The sequence below is a fragment of the Labrus mixtus genome, chromosome 1 (genome assembly GCF_963584025.1).
Source record: "Labrus mixtus chromosome 1, fLabMix1.1, whole genome shotgun sequence".
NCBI classification, from domain to species: domain Eukaryota; kingdom Metazoa; phylum Chordata; class Actinopteri; order Labriformes; family Labridae; genus Labrus; species Labrus mixtus.
Window position 1 is genome coordinate 6667699 of NC_083612.1, and position 17051 is coordinate 6684749.

At 43.1% G+C, this 17051-nt stretch overlaps 1 protein-coding gene and 1 long non-coding RNA gene across 4 annotated transcripts in view; one reads left to right on the forward strand and one right to left on the reverse strand.

Moving 5' to 3' along the window:
* LOC132979196 (up-regulator of cell proliferation-like) overlaps positions 1–17051 on the reverse strand; it is a 79857-nt gene that overhangs the window by 15402 nt on the left and 47404 nt on the right. The window lies entirely within an intron of this gene.
* LOC132982693 (uncharacterized) lies at positions 59–7724 on the forward strand. The gene is made up of 3 exons (XR_009674776.1): positions 59–185; positions 6879–7016; positions 7241–7724. It is a non-coding gene; the product is annotated as an uncharacterized LOC132982693 (long non-coding RNA).

Sequence of the window (17051 nt, forward strand, 5' to 3'; positions counted from 1 at the left end):
ATAGTGTTTGATTCCTGTTCAGTTTAATGTGATGATATTGTGCTCAATAGGGGAGAGGGGTCACCTGCTGGTCATATAGTGAATTACATCATGTAGTAATGAGCAGTGTGCATCAGTCGATGACAGATGAGCCATCAGTGTGCAGAGTAATCACTTCATAAGTTGGTTGTGCGTGAATGAAAAGAGTGAGTACATACCTGAAGTCTTATATGTGACATTGTGTGTTCTTTAATGTTGAGACAAAGTTGTTAACTCCCGCGGAGCCGGAGTTTAGAGCTTAGATGTTCGGCGTATTTTAGTTATGCTAATTAGCCGACATCACAGCCCGACATGCTACTGCAGTCAAGCCAGCCGCTCCTCGAGTTTACATGGTGAAGTGAGCCGCCCCTAAATTTGAAGTGCCCACGTATTCTGATCTTTATGGTAAATGCTCCGGACTCCAGAGCGAGCAGGAGTAACAGACAGAGAGAGCGAGTCCGTTATTAATCTCCTTTTCCAGGCAAAAGTGATGAATGCCGAAGTCTTACCATAAAACTGGCTATGAGATACACGTGTATGAAACGGGAGTAAACAGAATACTGTACAGGGAATAGCTTCGGAGGTCGGGTAAGTTAGTGTGAGAATAATTCTGCGAGTCTGCGGTAACTTCCGTTTTTCAAAATAAGGTGTTCACAATTTAAAAAAAAAACAGTTTTCTTGGAGATAACAATAATTATATATATTTTCTTACATAAGTACACCATGATTCTGATATGGTTGGACTAAGTACTTCTTAGACTACATGCACAGGTACTATGAAGTACTTTTACTGTGTACTTTTTGAGAAATCCATTGTCAAAGTCCCTAATAAATCACTATAATGAGTCTTTTTTTCTGACTTTGATGTCTTGTAAAAATAAATTCTTCCATAAGTAGACAATGATTCTGATATGGTTGGACGTAGCACTTCTTAGACTATATCCACAGGTACTATGAAGTACTTTTACTGTAAGCCACTTGCTCTCGGAACAGGCAACACTTTGAAGGTTTAAGTTTCAGGTTGGCTGCGCGTAGTCTGTTAAACACTTGACTGAGCCGCTCCACCATTTCAGTGCCGTCTCGCCCCAGGACAATGATGTCATCGAGGTACACCAAACAGGTCTCCCACTATAGCCCGGCCAGGACACGGTCCATGAGCCTCTGGAATGTGGCCGGCACATTGCATAGTCCGAAGGGCATCACATTCCATTCGAACAGGCCCTTACGGGTGCAGAAAGCAGCGTCTTTTCGGGCTCTCGGCGTCATCTCCACCTGCCAGTACCCTGATGTTAAGTCCAGCGTGCTGAAGTACCTGGCAGCAGACAGTGTGTCTAAGGTGTCCTGGATGCGGGGCAGTGGATAAGCATCCTTTATGGTTCTCTCATTTAAGGGTCTGTAGTCGACACATAGCCGTGACGTCTGGTCCTTCTTCCTCACCATAACGATTGGTGCAGCCCAGCTGCTGTTGCTGGGTTGGGCCACACCAGTGTCCAGGCTCTGCTGCACCTGCTGGTCTGCTGCAGTTTGTTTGTCTCTAGCCATCCTGCGCGGTTGCTGTTTCACGGACCAGGGGTGGTGAGGATGTCATGCTGCACGAGGCCAGTACGACCAAGGTCAGTGGGCCCCGTGGAGAAGATGTCACTGTATGACCGTAGCAGATGGGCCAACTTCTCGTGGTCACCCTGGGGCAGACTAGCACAGCACACGTTATACAGGACCTGCAGGTGGCTGGGTAAAGAAGCAGAGACAGAGTTAATACGTTCAGGGGCCGGTTGGGCCAGGGGTGGTTGGGGCTCCACCTTCCCCAACACCGTGGCTGGCTGCAGGATCCCTGCGACAGCGCCTCTCTTCAACGTGACAGGTAAGGCACCAGGGTTGAAGACTCTGATGGGGACGTTCGTGGACCGCTGCGCCTGTACGATGATGTGAGCCACTAGAACGTGGTGCCTTTCGATGAAACCTTTGGTTGGGGTCAGCATCAGGTCTCCGTCAGCAGCACGGCGGAGGCGGGTGGTGCCGGGGACTACATACTCACACCCCGACTCCAACATTGTTGTGCGGGCCACCCTGACAATGTGCACCCAGGGCTGATGGCTTGGGTTAAAGCGAGGTACCTTTTCTCCGAAGAGTGTTATCTCACGGCGTCCATAGTCCAGATGGGCGCTTGTCTGATGTAGGAAAGGGTGCCCCAGGATAACCTCTGTGCTCTCTGCTGTGTCAGCCATAATAAAGTTAACACTGGTAGCTCTGCTCCCTACTTGTACTGGTAGGTTGACCTCCCCTAGCACTGCCAGACCACCGGGGCCGATGCCCTGTAGGGGCGACAGATGGCTCTATTGGGGGTTTGAACTCTGTGACAATGGAGTTGAAAAGATGGAGGGGCAACACATTCCTCCGAGCACCAGAGTCGAGCAGAGCACACATTTCCAGTCCAAATATCAATATTTTAACACACATATCATCTTCCTGACTTGCCGTACCGGTGACCACTATACCTGTGTCGGGTGCTGTGTACTTATTGACTGTCCGAGCTTGCTGCCTGGGTCGACAGAGGGAAGGGCAGTTTCTCTGCATATGACCTAGACCGGAGCAGTTGTTGCATTGAATATCCCCCATAGGCATTTTGACATTTGTGTCTTTCTTCTGGCGCCACGGCTGATTATATCTTGGAGCCCTCTCTGGCGAGTTGATAGACCAAACAGCTACCCCCACTGGCTCCACACAAGCTGGCATGCTGTTATTCTCACGTACCGTGGCGGCCCTGGCTCTCTGATTGACAAAACTGCGTTGGCCAGGCTGCATGAATTGTGTGACTGTTCTGGCGGCCCTCCTGGTGGTCTCGCAGCTGTGTGTGATGTCATATGCCCTCGCCAGGGTGCGCGGCTGTTGCTCCAGTAGTTTTTGCACCACCTCTGCGTCGGCCAGGGCGTTGGTGAAGACCTCAACACTGATGGCGTCCTGCTCCCGCTCTGTACGGTCAGCATACACCATGGAAACTTTCTCGTAGATATCATCCCTTAAGAGGTGCGGGGCTTCGTTCCGCCCCCTAACCCTCTGTCTCAGTTCAATGCCAATGGCTGCTGCATGCTCAGAGCGCGGCCCGTAGGCGGTCTCTATTTCAGCCATAATCCGGCGGTAACTCCAACAGTCAGATCTGGGGTTTTTATGGACGATAGCTCCGGCCGCGCCAGTCAGGCTGAATCTCAGTTGAACCGCCATTGTCGCCTCTGACCAATGGTTTGCCTTTGCACAGCTTTCAAACCGGTGAATAAAGTCTTTCCAGGAGCCCGTCCCGTCAAAATGGCCTGGCTTTAATATTGGAATTCTCTCTTTATATCTGTAATGTTCATCGTCACTAGTGTCCATTATTTCAACATCTGGTGCTGTGTGTGATGACCCGACACGTGGCGCCGACTTGGCCCTTCTCACAGCTGACTGGCCGTACTGGTAGGGGTCACGGTGTGGGGCACAGTTATCATCATAGCTTATAACTCCACAACGTTCCACGGGCTGTGGCATGTGGGGTGGAAATGGTGTTGACGTGAACTGGGGGGACAATGCGTGGGCCGGGGCAAAAGGGTTTTGTGCCGTGCAGTTTAGCGGGGGTGAACGGATTAGCTAGCTGGTTAGCGGCATGTAGGGCAAACGGTTGAACAGGGCTATTTTCTAACCCGTAAGGTAAAGCTGCAACTGGGCTGGCTGCCATACTTTTTGAACAGTCACATATTTGCTGATGGAAATACGGGGACTCACCGTCAGCTTTATATTGTTGGGCGTTAGGAACGGGTTAGTCAACTGTGATGGCGGTGGCGTGGGGGCAGAGCTAGGTTGAACGACGGCGTCTGGCCATGAACTGTCGCTTCGTCCGCGCCTAACGTTAGCTCCATGGTAGCCGCGAAGGGGTTAGTGCTGTCGGCATATCGGCCGTTCATGTGGTTAACCCGGTCCATATACCCGGTCTCTTATATCCATTAAAAACGGGTTTTTGCTTACGTTTGGGGTTTCCATCTCGACAGGCCTCTTAGTCCAAGCGCTAGCATTAGCAGTAGCTTTAGCTCTAGCTCCAAGCGCCGTCATTCTGCTACCGACCGTCCAACGTAACTTTTCTTTTTCTCTCACTTTTATTCTTGCTTGTTGATCCCGGACGAGCCCCCAGTGTTACCTTTACAGCAACCATAGTTGGGAGCGAGCTGGTCTCATGCTAATAACTTGGCTTGTAGCAGGTAACTTGCATCTAGTGGTCCGGGTTAACAGCGCCGAAGAACTAAACAGCGAAGCGATGGTTGCAGCAATGAACTCGGGCTTTATTACTTCACAATGGTACACATTCACGGCCATAAAAGGCACTTTGCTTGCTAGCGTTCAGCTGGAGAATGGACTGCGTTACCATCACGTTCACAGCGTAGACTCAGACTGATTACCAACGCTACACTTTTGTTTACACTACCCAGAACACACCTGTCCCACTACGTCACACATACGCATTTTCCCAATAAGCCGCCAGGGGTGACTGAGATTGCAACACTGTGTTGCTCTCTGCACGAGGAGGAAAGTTTGATGTCCGTGCTTCACAATAAAAGCATCGTAGTATTTTTATAGGGAAATGATTGTATGACTGTTAAGCCTATGATAGCCTTTCTGTGTTTAATACTTTAGGTTAAAGAGACATGTAGCTTACCTTTATTTATTTACATATTACATTACTGTATAGTGGTTTGTATGTTATTATATAGGTCGATTTGTGTTCCTTAAGTATATATTCTGCTAATCTTTTTCTTATTGAAAACCACAACAAGACCCATTACTCTGTCATATTGAATGGCCACTGAGATGCCTGTATTTTGTTTCACTACAAGAAAAGTAAACAGCCATTCAACCAATTCTGCATTCTTGTTATTCATATTCTGGAATAAAGCCTGAAGTGGTGTTCTGGCCGACACACCTGAGTGAATCCAGTGAAAAGCAACAGACTAGTGTCCCAACTGAGTTTAGTTTTATTATCTTCATTACAGACATGTTTTACTGATGAACGAATGTACTTTGATATTTTTTTACTGCATCAGAGCAAATTTCCCACTTGGACAATAAAGTTAATCTTATCTAACAAAACTACTCTGAGTAGGAGCAGAGCTCTTTCACCTAAGATAAGGTTCAGAAGTTTGCTTCTTCTTCTGTCTCGATCCAGAGGTTTTATAACTAACCAGTCACAAACACATACTGACAGTCACGTAGGTACAGGATGATGTTAACTGTACATATGTTGGTCAATGCTGGCAGTAGAAGACAGACTTTGTACCTTGCAGGGGTACATCTGTGTTTATTCATAGAGGCTTCTTACCACCTACTCTGAAAACTTGTGTTTCAGTATCCATCAGATTTTTCGTGCCTTTTCTGAATTCCTTTTTGAATTCGGGCTCACCTCTACCACATACTGCAAAAGAGTTGAACCTGCAGGGAGATGTAAGCTTTGCAGGTTGTCCTTGAGTGCTCTATAAAACACATCTGGACTTTGGAATATCCTTAAGGACACTTGCTCTGGGTGTAGCCACGCCTATTATAGGAAAATTATTATTATTATTGCTTTATTGGGAAGACTCAAGGTCCAAGACATACAACAACACACATAGAAGTTAAAAAATAGGTATAAGGCAATTATACCAATGCTTCCACATAGGTGACTGGTATCGTACAGCACTGAGATGAGGATTTGACAACAGCATAAAGATATAGTTATGAGAATCATTCAGGCGACAGATAAATTTGTACATCATATTTCTCAACAGAGTTTGGAACGTGTTGACTCCTACATTACAAAACATTTCACTTGCACTGCCCCATCTTGGTTTTCATTTCACGCATACAATCATTAGCAACCTGGAGCTTCTGGATGCTTGCCTTCTTAAACTTAACCCACAAGGGGGCAGTATAAAGAGGGGTACAGTAAGAGGTCCTTGAGTGCTCTATAAAACACATCTGGACATTGGAATATCCTTAAGGACACCTGCTCTAGGTGTAGACACACCTATTATAGGAAAAGATAAACCCATATTGACTATCTGGATGCACTGGGATGGAGAACTTTTTTCTTTCAAGAGGGGAGCAAAAACACCGGTATGCAAACAGCAATGGCCAGTTTTCAACTTCACCAATCTGACAACAGAGAGGAGGAACAAACACAACAACCTTTGCCACGAAGGCATGAGCGTTACAGTGTTGTAGGTATTTATTTTGCAGCCTTTTCAGATGTAATATGTGTGTAATATATGCTTATCGGGTAGCTTCATTGCGTTGTTTATGTATATGCTAAGTGTGGAAACTGCAGCTAAATGCTTACCAAAGCAGAGCCCGTGTGCTGCAGGATACCATGATAACTTACAACAAGAACATAGCAACAGTAACACACACCTTATGTTTGTATCAAGTCTTTTTATCAGAAAAACTCTCACTGTTATTGTGTTGAAAAATACTTTAGCCTCTTCCAATTTCACTGACTGGAGCTACCAGCATATTTTCCCCAATCCAAAAATATATATCTTACTCGTGGCTTCACAAAGTTTGGCTTGATTACAATATAATTATTGGCCACAAATGTGTTCTGTACAATACATTTTTATTGTATTAACATTAGTACTGTACGTTGTTTATTGCAGCGACTCACCTTGTTCTGCATTGTATATCACCTCCTTGATGTGATTAAAAATTCAATGAGCAATGGTAAGTATCAATGACATCATAGACTTACTTTGACTACAAAAGCCCAGGTGATAATCACGTGTCTGTTGGATCAATATCTCATGCAATAATGTTTCCTCCTCTGTCATTATTTTCCTTCTTATTGAACATTATTTCATTTTAATCAGTATCTTCTTCTTTCATCAGGAGCATGAATCCGCTGCCTGTTCCTTGTACCAAAAACATCCAGGACTGTTTAAACCCATATACACTTCAAAACATCCACAACATCTTCAGAGGAGAACATTACGGAGAACTGCAGAAGAGTATGTTCATTATAAATAATGATTTACATCTTCAATCAAATTCATTCTAATCAAACAGTTTCACTATTTCAGAGGAATAAAAGTAAACAAGTGAGGCAATCATTTGTTGAAAGTTCTTTATTCTCAGCTAAGGTTAAAAAAAACATTTAAATGTGTAGAACTATACGTGTAAATATACAATGAGAAGTAACATTTTTACATCCAACTATATTGTCTCCATACAGGTTGTGCAGACACTTGGCAGCTCATCGCAGCTTTGTGAGCCTGTGCTGGAGATACTTGGGGACACAACTGCATAGTGGTTATCCTGTCGTGTGTCGACCTGAGGAATCGCCTCGAGTTTCCTGACCTGACTGGACAGTATGTTGGCTTTGGCCTGCCCCTGGACTACACCTGGACATGTGTCGAGCCACCCCTCCTTCTTTTTGAGAGCCAGGTATTTTCTGCAGCACCTCCATGAATGGTTCTGGTTCCTGAAACACCTCCAACAGCAGTGCCATCAAGTCCCCGACATATCCTGTAAAAAAGTAATTCAAGAACAAAAATATATTTCATAATGTTTGGTTATTGCTCATTTTTCACACTCATCTGTTTTTTGGAAACGTTTACAAAGACTTTGAAGATAAATTTAAATAGGTATTTATCACTTTAAAGGTTTAAAAATAGATTGTGCTTTTGGGTTTAAAAAATAAAATAATTTGTAACTCACTATGTTGTGTCTGTTTTTTTTGGGATTTGAGGAATGCCACCTTATAGACCAGCTGTCCTGTAGAGGTTGTTGCTTTATCACGTTCAGCATGTTCTTTGTTATGCATCACAGACAGCAACAAGCTACAATACAAAAAGCTAAACTCAGCAATCATGTAATGAAATCACATTATGCTGATATTCTTGCTCAGATTTCAGCAGTTGGACAATTTTTTAGGTGTGTGTGTGTGTGTGCGTACCTTTGCTTGTCCCTTAGTGTACCCCAGGCCAACGGTGTGTGGACTGATGACCCCTTTGGAGGTAGGTATGTCTGTGTGGCCTCTGAGACTTGTGGGGAGTCTGTCTGCCACCCAACCTCATCATGGAACCTTGGTACACTCGTTGGGATACTGGAGCTTGTTGTCTGTGTAATCTGCTGTGATGTACTCTGAAAAAGAGACAGGAAAAATGTAAATTTAGCATGGCAATCTAACGTGATTCAGAAATGCACTGTCTTCTTGTTCATAGCTAAATAATCAGACCACACATATCTTTCAAAACAAAGTGCCTGCTGCACACATCTTTACATTTCTCGTGTTATTGAATAGCATATATATATATATATATATATATATAGCAGGGTTTTTCCTGGCTCAGAATGGGCCTTTGGGGGGTGACTATACACGCTGTATTAAATGTTTGACTCGCGTATAACAGTATAGTCTACGACTCTGTATTACCTTATTTGACAGAAATCTATGCATTTCCTGTTATTTCTAACCATTTTATAAATAATATTATCATTATGCTTAAGTTACTGAAACCCCAGTTAAATCTGGTAAAGAATTGTTTTATATTGCAACAGTCAAACAGGGGAGGGGAGGGATTTTGAGGGAGAGGGGTGTAATGAGATTGGGAGAGGGGGGGGTCACATCCTGCCAGTGCATTTCACCCTCTTCCTATGATGGCTGCTCTTTTCCTTTAAATTGTGTTTAAGTACATTTATTTGAGTTAAGGTATTATGTCAAATAATCACAGATTTAAGTCACAGATAATTTGGATCATTTGATCAGATCAGGAAATTGAAAAATAATAAAAATATAGTTGTTGTCTATAACGCAGCGCTGTTTGACAGTCTGTGTGGAGAAGTTCAGAGACTACAGCTGGCTGACGTTACGATTGTTAAGTTATTGATTGTTGATAAAAGCAGACACAGTGGAAGTGAACGGAGAAAAGTTGAACGTGCGTTCCCGACTCAGTCCATACGGATCGCGGATCAACCGTGTTCTGTTGCACTACAAGTAAACAGGTGTGCGCGGAGGTTGGCGTTCCGGTGTGTGTGTGCGTTTGCATCAGTATGTTGGTGTGTCTCGTCTCGGCGTGCCCCCGCGATGACCCGTCTGCAGACAGCAGAGGAGCAGGGACAAGTAGCCGCAGCTAGTCTACATCACACGTGGTTTAATATAGTTTGTCCATGAAGTGGATTACTCTTTGAAATTAACTCGCCAAACAGAAAATCAACCCGCATTTAGCGCTTCAGGGTGTCAGCGGAGTGTCCGGAACCAGTCAAAAGAAACGAACAGTCAATCAGCTGGCTATCCAGCGCGAGCCACAGGTGTAAATGGATGAGAGGGGAGATGACTACAAGAAGTCAGAGACGTCGTATTTAAGTTCATGTTCTGCTTGTTCAACAGTCGTTTGATGTATTTATATTTTAAACATATATTCAGAGAGGATTTGATTTGCAATTTGAATCCTTTTGTTTTTCTTTTGGCGCTGGTGATTTTCCTTTGGTGCTGGGTAAAACCTCTTTGGGGGGCGCCAAAGAATTCTCTATGCAGGAAAAACCCTGTATATATATAACCCGTTCTTTTGCAGTCATTGCTATGATTAAACAACACCACCTGAACACTGGCCGAGCTGTTAAGATCAATTATCAATACTTTAGCAATGGTCCGGCTTACTACATCGATAAAAAATCACCACGTAACAAAGCAGTTTTAAGAGAGAGTCGAAAGAGGACAACAACAGCTGTGTTAGCTAGTTAAGGCTAAATCATCAGGATCCTGGTGGCATAGTTCAGGACTTCTGCCCTTTTCTATCCATAGTGTGGGGGGGTTCAGTTATGTCAGCTGAGGGGGCAGGAGGCAGAGGACTTAAGGTTTACAGGGCACATGCAGACCAAGGCACCAAAATGAAACAAAAAATAAATAAAAGAAAACATTCAAACAAAAAGGAAATGTGCGTTTGTGTCTATGTAAAATGTATATTGTCATTTTGTCTGGGTGTGTGCATGATGTGTGATATATGTTCAGGCAGCATCGGCTGGGAGGAAACTACTGGGTTATGGAGGGTTGAGTTGCTGGGGTTTCTTTGGTCAGTTGCAGGATAAATGACAGGGGGGTGTTAACTGTTTGTTGTGCTTCCATGATGGTTTTCCGGAGGGCAGGGTTGTTTCTGGCAGATGATAGATACTTGAGGGCTATTGCTTGGTGTCTTTGTGTAATGGTTTGTATGCCAGATATGGAATGGATGTAGTGGTTGTTGATGTAGAATGGAAGTCTATGGGCCAGTTTCAGTGCTTTGTTTTGTATAATCTGCAGGCTTTGGAGTTGATGGTCGGAGATGGTGATCCAGGCTGGGGCGGAGTATTCAAACAGTGGACGAATGTATGAAAGATAGACTTTGATAACTGTGAAGGGTGATGCGCCATGCTTTCCGCAGAGGGCTTTGAGATGGTTCAGTCTGCTGTTGGCTTTTTGTTCCAGGTTTTTGATGTGTTTGGTCCAGCTCATGTTGCTTTGAAATGTTATGCCAAGAAATGTTGCGTCCTTACTGATGTTGATTTTCTGGTTGTGTAATGTGAGGTTGATGTGATGGACCTGCAGGTTTTGGTTTTTGGTGAAGATGACACATTGTGTTTTGATGGGGTTGAGGGTGATTCTCCAGAGGTTTGACCATTCTTTTATTTCTGTGATGCATTGTTGAAGTTTTGAAGTGGCAAGCTGTGGGGATTTAGATGTGGACCAGTAACAAAGATCATCTGCAAACTGTGAAACTTTGGCTATGGTGACTGGGGGGTAGTAGATGCCGGAGATGAGAAAAAGGAGGGAACTGAGAACAGAACCTTGGGGAACTCCTGCTTTGGGGGTGAAGGGGGTGGAGATGGAGGTGGAAACTTTAACTTTGATATGTAGATTGTTGAGGAAGCTTGAGATGATGGATTGGGTGGGTTTTGGTAGTCTGAGGTTATTGTGTATTAATCTGTAGATGAGTCCATTATGCCATAGTTTGTCAAAAGCTTTTTCAATGTCAAAGAATATTGCGATGGTAATTTGTTTTTTATTGAAATTTCTGTATATGTCTTCTGAGAGTCTGAGGATGTTGTCTGTGGTGGTTCTGCCTTTCCTGAAGCCGGCTTGGTGTATTGCGATGAGTCCTAGTGATTCGATATGGTTGGTGAGACGGGAGGTGAGTATTCTTTCAAAGAGTTTTCCGATGTGGCTGAGGAGGCTGATGGGGCGGTAGCTTGTGGGGTTGTGAGGGTCTTTGCCAGGTTTATGGATCATTGTAACAATTGCTGTTTTCCAGGGTGAGGGAAAGTGTCCAGTGGTGAAGAGCTGTCCAAGGTACTGAAGATAGGTAACTGGGGCTTGTTTAATTAGTATGGTGTCAATTTTGTCTCTGCGCAGCCTTCTTCTGTGTCTGATGAGATGGAGGAGATGTGGTGGTAATGACTGTGTTGGGGTTTTGGCAGATTTTGTGGGTATGGTTTCTTCTTTGGCTTAGGTGAGTAGGTGGCTGAGGAGTGTTGCATGTTGATCCAGGTTCTGGGGAGCGGGAATTGGGGTGATGATCTTGAGTTTTTCTTCTATGAATGATCTATAAGTATCCCAGTTTGCTGCTCTGTAGTTGTATTTTGTCTTTGTTATTGATTGAAGGTTGAAGGAGAAGGTGGTGAGAACTGGTAGGTGGTCACTTGAGAGATGGTTTGTGGTGGTGAAACTGTGGAGTTTCAGGTCGCCAGGTTGGGGGTGCATATGATGAGGTCCAGAATGTCTGTTTTGGGGATATGTAGGTGGGTTCATTTATGTTGATTATTGATAGATTTGTGTCCTGTAGAATCTGTCTGAGTGTGTTTCTGCTTGTGTTTGTTTTCCTGCAGTGAAAGTCTGTGTGTTTGGCATTGAGGTCGCCCATTATCAGAGTGGCTGGGGTTGGAGGTGGCTTTGAGCAGAGGAGCTGAGGGTTTTATTCCATGGGGACAATAGATGCTGGTGACTGTGATGGGATGATGTGAGTGGATTTTAATTTTTATTGCAACATATTCATTTCCATTGAGTTCCTGTGCTGAGAGTCCAAAATCTGTTTGACTGTATTCGATGTGATTTTTGATTAAGATGGCGACTCCTCCTCCTCCATGTCCTGTTTGGCATTCTTTTCGGATGATGTTGTAACCTGGGATGCTGATGCGTGATTTACTGGACAGAAGTGTTTCATTTATGGAGGCGACTGAGATGTTTTTGTTATCGAGTAGATTGATGAGTTCTTTATTTCCTCTGATTCCTCGGATGTTTATGTGAAGGAAGATGGTGTGGGTCATTATGAAAAGGAGAAAGGGTAGACAGATATTTATGATTCCTGGATGGGGGATGAGGTGGGGGTGGATAGGTCCTATATAATGAAGTGGGTGTGTTTTCTGATGCTTTGTAGTATTGATTCTATTTTATTGTCATCCATTGACAGTTTGCTGAGGTCATCGTGGAGGTCGGTGAGGCGAGTGCTGTCAGGACTGTGAGTATGGTGTGTGCTGGGGGAGTTGGTGGTGGATGGTTTCCTGACAGAGAGTCTGGCAGGTTGGGGCCTTCTGGTGGATGGGTTCATGTGTGAAAGGTAGATGGGGCAGGTCTTGGATGCAGCAGAGTGTGGTCCTGAGCAGTTGGCATGTTTGGCTTCTCTTTTGTCTCTGGTGCAGGTTTTATGATGGTGATTTTCTCCACATCTGAGACATATGACAGGGTTATTGCAGTTGGAGGATATGTGGTTAAACTGTTGGCATTTGAAGCACTGTCGGATGGTGGGTGGGGGCCGGGCCTTCTCCACTCAGTACTGAAACAGGTCCATAAAGAAGCCTTCGTGGAAAAGGCCAGCAGATTGGTTTGGGTTGGTAAGAAGGATCTTGATAAAAGTGGTTGGCTGTTGGGTGGTTTTGCTGATTATCCTGTGGATTTTGGAGATGTTGATGCCTTGTTGGTCCAGTGCCTGTTTGATTTGATCTTCTGTGATGTCAGTGTGGATGCCTTTAATGACCAGATGTTTGATGGGAGATTCAGATGGGGTTGTTCCGGGTTTTCGTGCTAGTCTACATGTGAATTTTGCTCCATTGAATACATCTTCTGGCCGGGGTGAGAGTAGAGTGCTCAGGGAGTGGATGTCCATGGGGAAAATTAGAATATTGCCATTTCTCATGTGAACCAGTTTTTGGAGTTGGGCTTGGGGTTTTAAGTTTTTGTATTTCTTTGATGATGGCTTGGTTAGTGGAAAATGAACTGTTTGGGGTTTTGAAGTTTTCTATTACAATGGGTGTGATGGTATGTTTTTCTGTTGATTCCCTTCTTGCTCTCTTTCTGGTACCGGAGTTGATTTCAGAGTATTTGTGCATATTTGAATTTACTGTGTCTGAAAAGGTGGCAGAAAGTGGCGGGAGGGGGGTCTGTGGGTCTTTTTTGTTGAGGAGAATTTATTCCATGGTGGTGAGGGTGGACTGCATTTGTGTGACAGCGTTGTTGAGGAGGGTGTATTGGGTGTACTTGCCGAGTTCCCAATACAGATGGTTAAGTTGATCAAAGGTGTTTTTGATGATGAGAGAGTCGATGTTATCTGTGGTCGGAGGAATTAGTGAAGAGGCTGATGGTTCGTCAGATGTGGTTTTGGAGTTTGTGTAGGTGGTGGTGGTTTATCAGATTTGGCTAATTTCAGAGGTGGTAGTGATTTTTCTTTAATGGCTGGATTGGATAATTGAATTTTTCCAAATAGATGTGCCTAAACATGCACAGGACACATGGAAAACACACTAAAGAGCATACAAAACCAGAAAAAGCAGAATATGACCCCTTTAATTTGCTTATGACACCAAAGATCTTTGTTCTGGGTAAAATCTACAGCAGCTAAATTAAGACAGTGGTTTATGTAACACTCAGGATACAAAATTTACTTGTATTATAATCAAATATATATTTATAAATTATCAAAAAAACAAGATATAACAAATTAAGGTGTACTGGGCGAATGTAGGTTAGACTCTTGGAGCTGGTGGAGAATTAATTAAACACATGACACAGAATGTTGATAACCAGTTTTGTATTTCAAAGTTCAATTTGTAACAAATAACACTTGAACTTAATCAAGGAAAATACCACAATTAAATAAAAGAAAATAGGCCTTCAATTAACAGATTCTTAAAGGCACTTTTTACCCTCCATACAACATATGCTAAATATTCCCAATTCTATTCGTATAAATCAATGCACCAAACACATCACACGTACTGCAGTTATTTGTCATGTGTGTGCAGATGTCCAACGAATACAACTGTTTATTTAGGTAGGGGAAATCCTACCACACCCTTTAACCAGACAGCCAGGCTTGAGGCCTTTTGAGGGAATCTTTTGAAGTTGCTCCTTTAGCTCGCCATCTTTGCTCCAGCAATATGGCCTGATCTGTTTAGGCACACAGGTAACAAAATTACACGTCTGCTCAATTTGGGAGCAGCAATTTAATCAATGTTCTATTGTGGATGACTCACCAGTGTTCAGTCCTGAAACATTCCTCAGCAGCAGCAGCAGCAGCAGCAGCAGCAGCAGCACATCAGCTCCTCAAGGGCTTGAAGCTTCAGTTAAGTCCAGCTTTGTGTCCAGGGTTGAAAAGCACAGTGTTTTTCTTTCAGAAGTTCTCCTTGACTGTTTTAGGAATGACTGTGTCCTGCTGCCTTCTGACTGACTCCTTGATTGGTTTCTTGATTAGTGCACCTGGTGAAAGGGGGTAGATGCCTGTTGGCTGCAGGCTGCATCCAATTGGCTCAGGGGATTTGAATGACAGTTGTTGTTGTCCCATTTCAGCAGTGTTACATTTAGCATCAATAACTAGTCACTCAATTTGAACAAAACCAAATTGATGTTGATTGGAAACCGCAATATAGATCAACAAGCTCAAATGATTATCGATAATGTTAATATTGAAAGAGTGTATAACAAAATAAGTTGGGGGTGTAATTTAAGATCCCAAAATCTGCTGGAAACATCAGATCAATTATGTTTGATGAAAGCTGGTGAAGAGCATTGCTGTTCTAGGGTCAACAAAACTCGTATTAGACCATAAATCACTGCACAGTCTTTATTCTTCACTTGTTTTACCATATCTGAATTATTGTGTGGAAGTTTGGGGCACTTTACCAACACTAACAAAAGCAACTTACAACCATTATGCATACTTCTAAAGAGAGCAATCAAAGTATACTATGTGGTGTAGAGGGAACACACAGACACTTTGTCTTTAAAGTCACATGCATTGAAGTTCATAAATCTGGTCAAATTTTAAAACAACAATAATTAAAGCAACAAATAATTCAGGCAACATTCAAAAATGTTATGTGGCAGGGAGGGGGGTTTAATTTATTACTGAAGACAGTACGATACTGGTTTGTATCAATTGGAAATAATTGTGAGAATTTGTTGGGCTGGGCTGAGGGTGTTGTATTTATTTGAAATGTGTTTTTTCCCTTTAAATGAATTTTGTTTTTGCAACATACAACTTTAACCTGCTCATCTTATTAAGATTTACTTACTAGATTTACTTTTTTTATTGATCCCTTGTGGGGAAATTTCAGTTTTTACACTCTGTAAGTCATGAACACACACATAGGCTGAAATATACACACATGCACTAATGGAGAGAAGCCAGAGTGAGGGAGCTGCCCACAGTGGGTGCTTCTGAGCTGATGGTGGGGTGGGGGGTTTGGTGCCTTGCTCAGGGGCACCTCGGCAGTGCTCAGGAAGTGATCTGGCACCTCTCCAGCTACCAGACCAACTTCCATATTTGGTCCGCACGGGGACTTGAGCCGGCGACCCTCCGGTTCCCAACCCAGGTCTCTACAGACTGAGCTACTGCCGCCCTCCAATCCACGCACAGCCGCGGGTTTGAATGCGAGCTGTCCTAAAAAGTGAAAATGTGTCTACTTTTAAATCATTTCATAGGTTACTTTACCTTTTACAACAACGTAAAGGACTTCAGGAAGAACCTGTGGAGCTTTACCGATTACGAACAGTTGGGAAAAAGTTTAACTGTGAAAAAATGGGAAGTGTACGTAACACACAGTATTAGAGCAGACACTGTCTACACACACACACACACACACACACACACACACACACACACACACTATGTACGAGCCAACACTTTACATACATTCACTGTCTGTGCAGAGGACGGATATACTGTATTCTTCAGAAGTAGTTCAAGGCAAACAAAAAGTCTGTGTTTAAATCAAAACATCACAAACGATTCCTTCATAATAAATTTATTTTCATGATCACTCAGACTGTTCGCTCGTTTTAATTTATTAAGATGAGAATGACGAGGTGACAGAGTTATCTGTTTAAACACATTTTACATTTATCGTTATTTACATCAATAAAGTTTATAAGACTGATCATTAACGATCTTTGTGTTTGGAAAATGTTCTGTGTTCTGTTTTCTCTATGAATTAGAACCTAATTTTCAGTATTCCTGAGACATCATAAAGTATCCGTGTTTGTCAAATACAGAGTTCATTATCGGATTACCAGTAAAAACAAATAATCAATAAACAATTCAATATTAAAGCTTTTTGATGGTATAAATTGTCTTATGGTTTTGAGCAAACTGCAGGTTGTTCTTCATGTGTTTATCAGGTAACATAAAGAAACTAAACACTGTCACTGTGTGTATTTTATTAGAAATAATACAGTGTGTTTGTGCGGACATTAAACAGCTGTTAAAGACGACTCACAGCTGAACGGGGATCAGCTGATGTCATCACAAATGGACGTCGCTTCAGGTGACGTTTCGTTGGAAAGGACGTCTCATGTCTCTTAAAACATATTTCCTTGTTTCCTCTCTCCTCTGCTTCTGCCTCGTTTCTCTATATGCATCTCTGGTAGAAAGAAGAATTCCTTCCTGAATCTCATCCCATATGCTCATTTGTAAAGCGTCTCGAGATAACATTTTTTATGAATTGGCTCTATACAAATAATGATTGATTGATTGATTGATTTAAAGTGCTGCCAAATATTCAGCTGCTCCACTAGAATC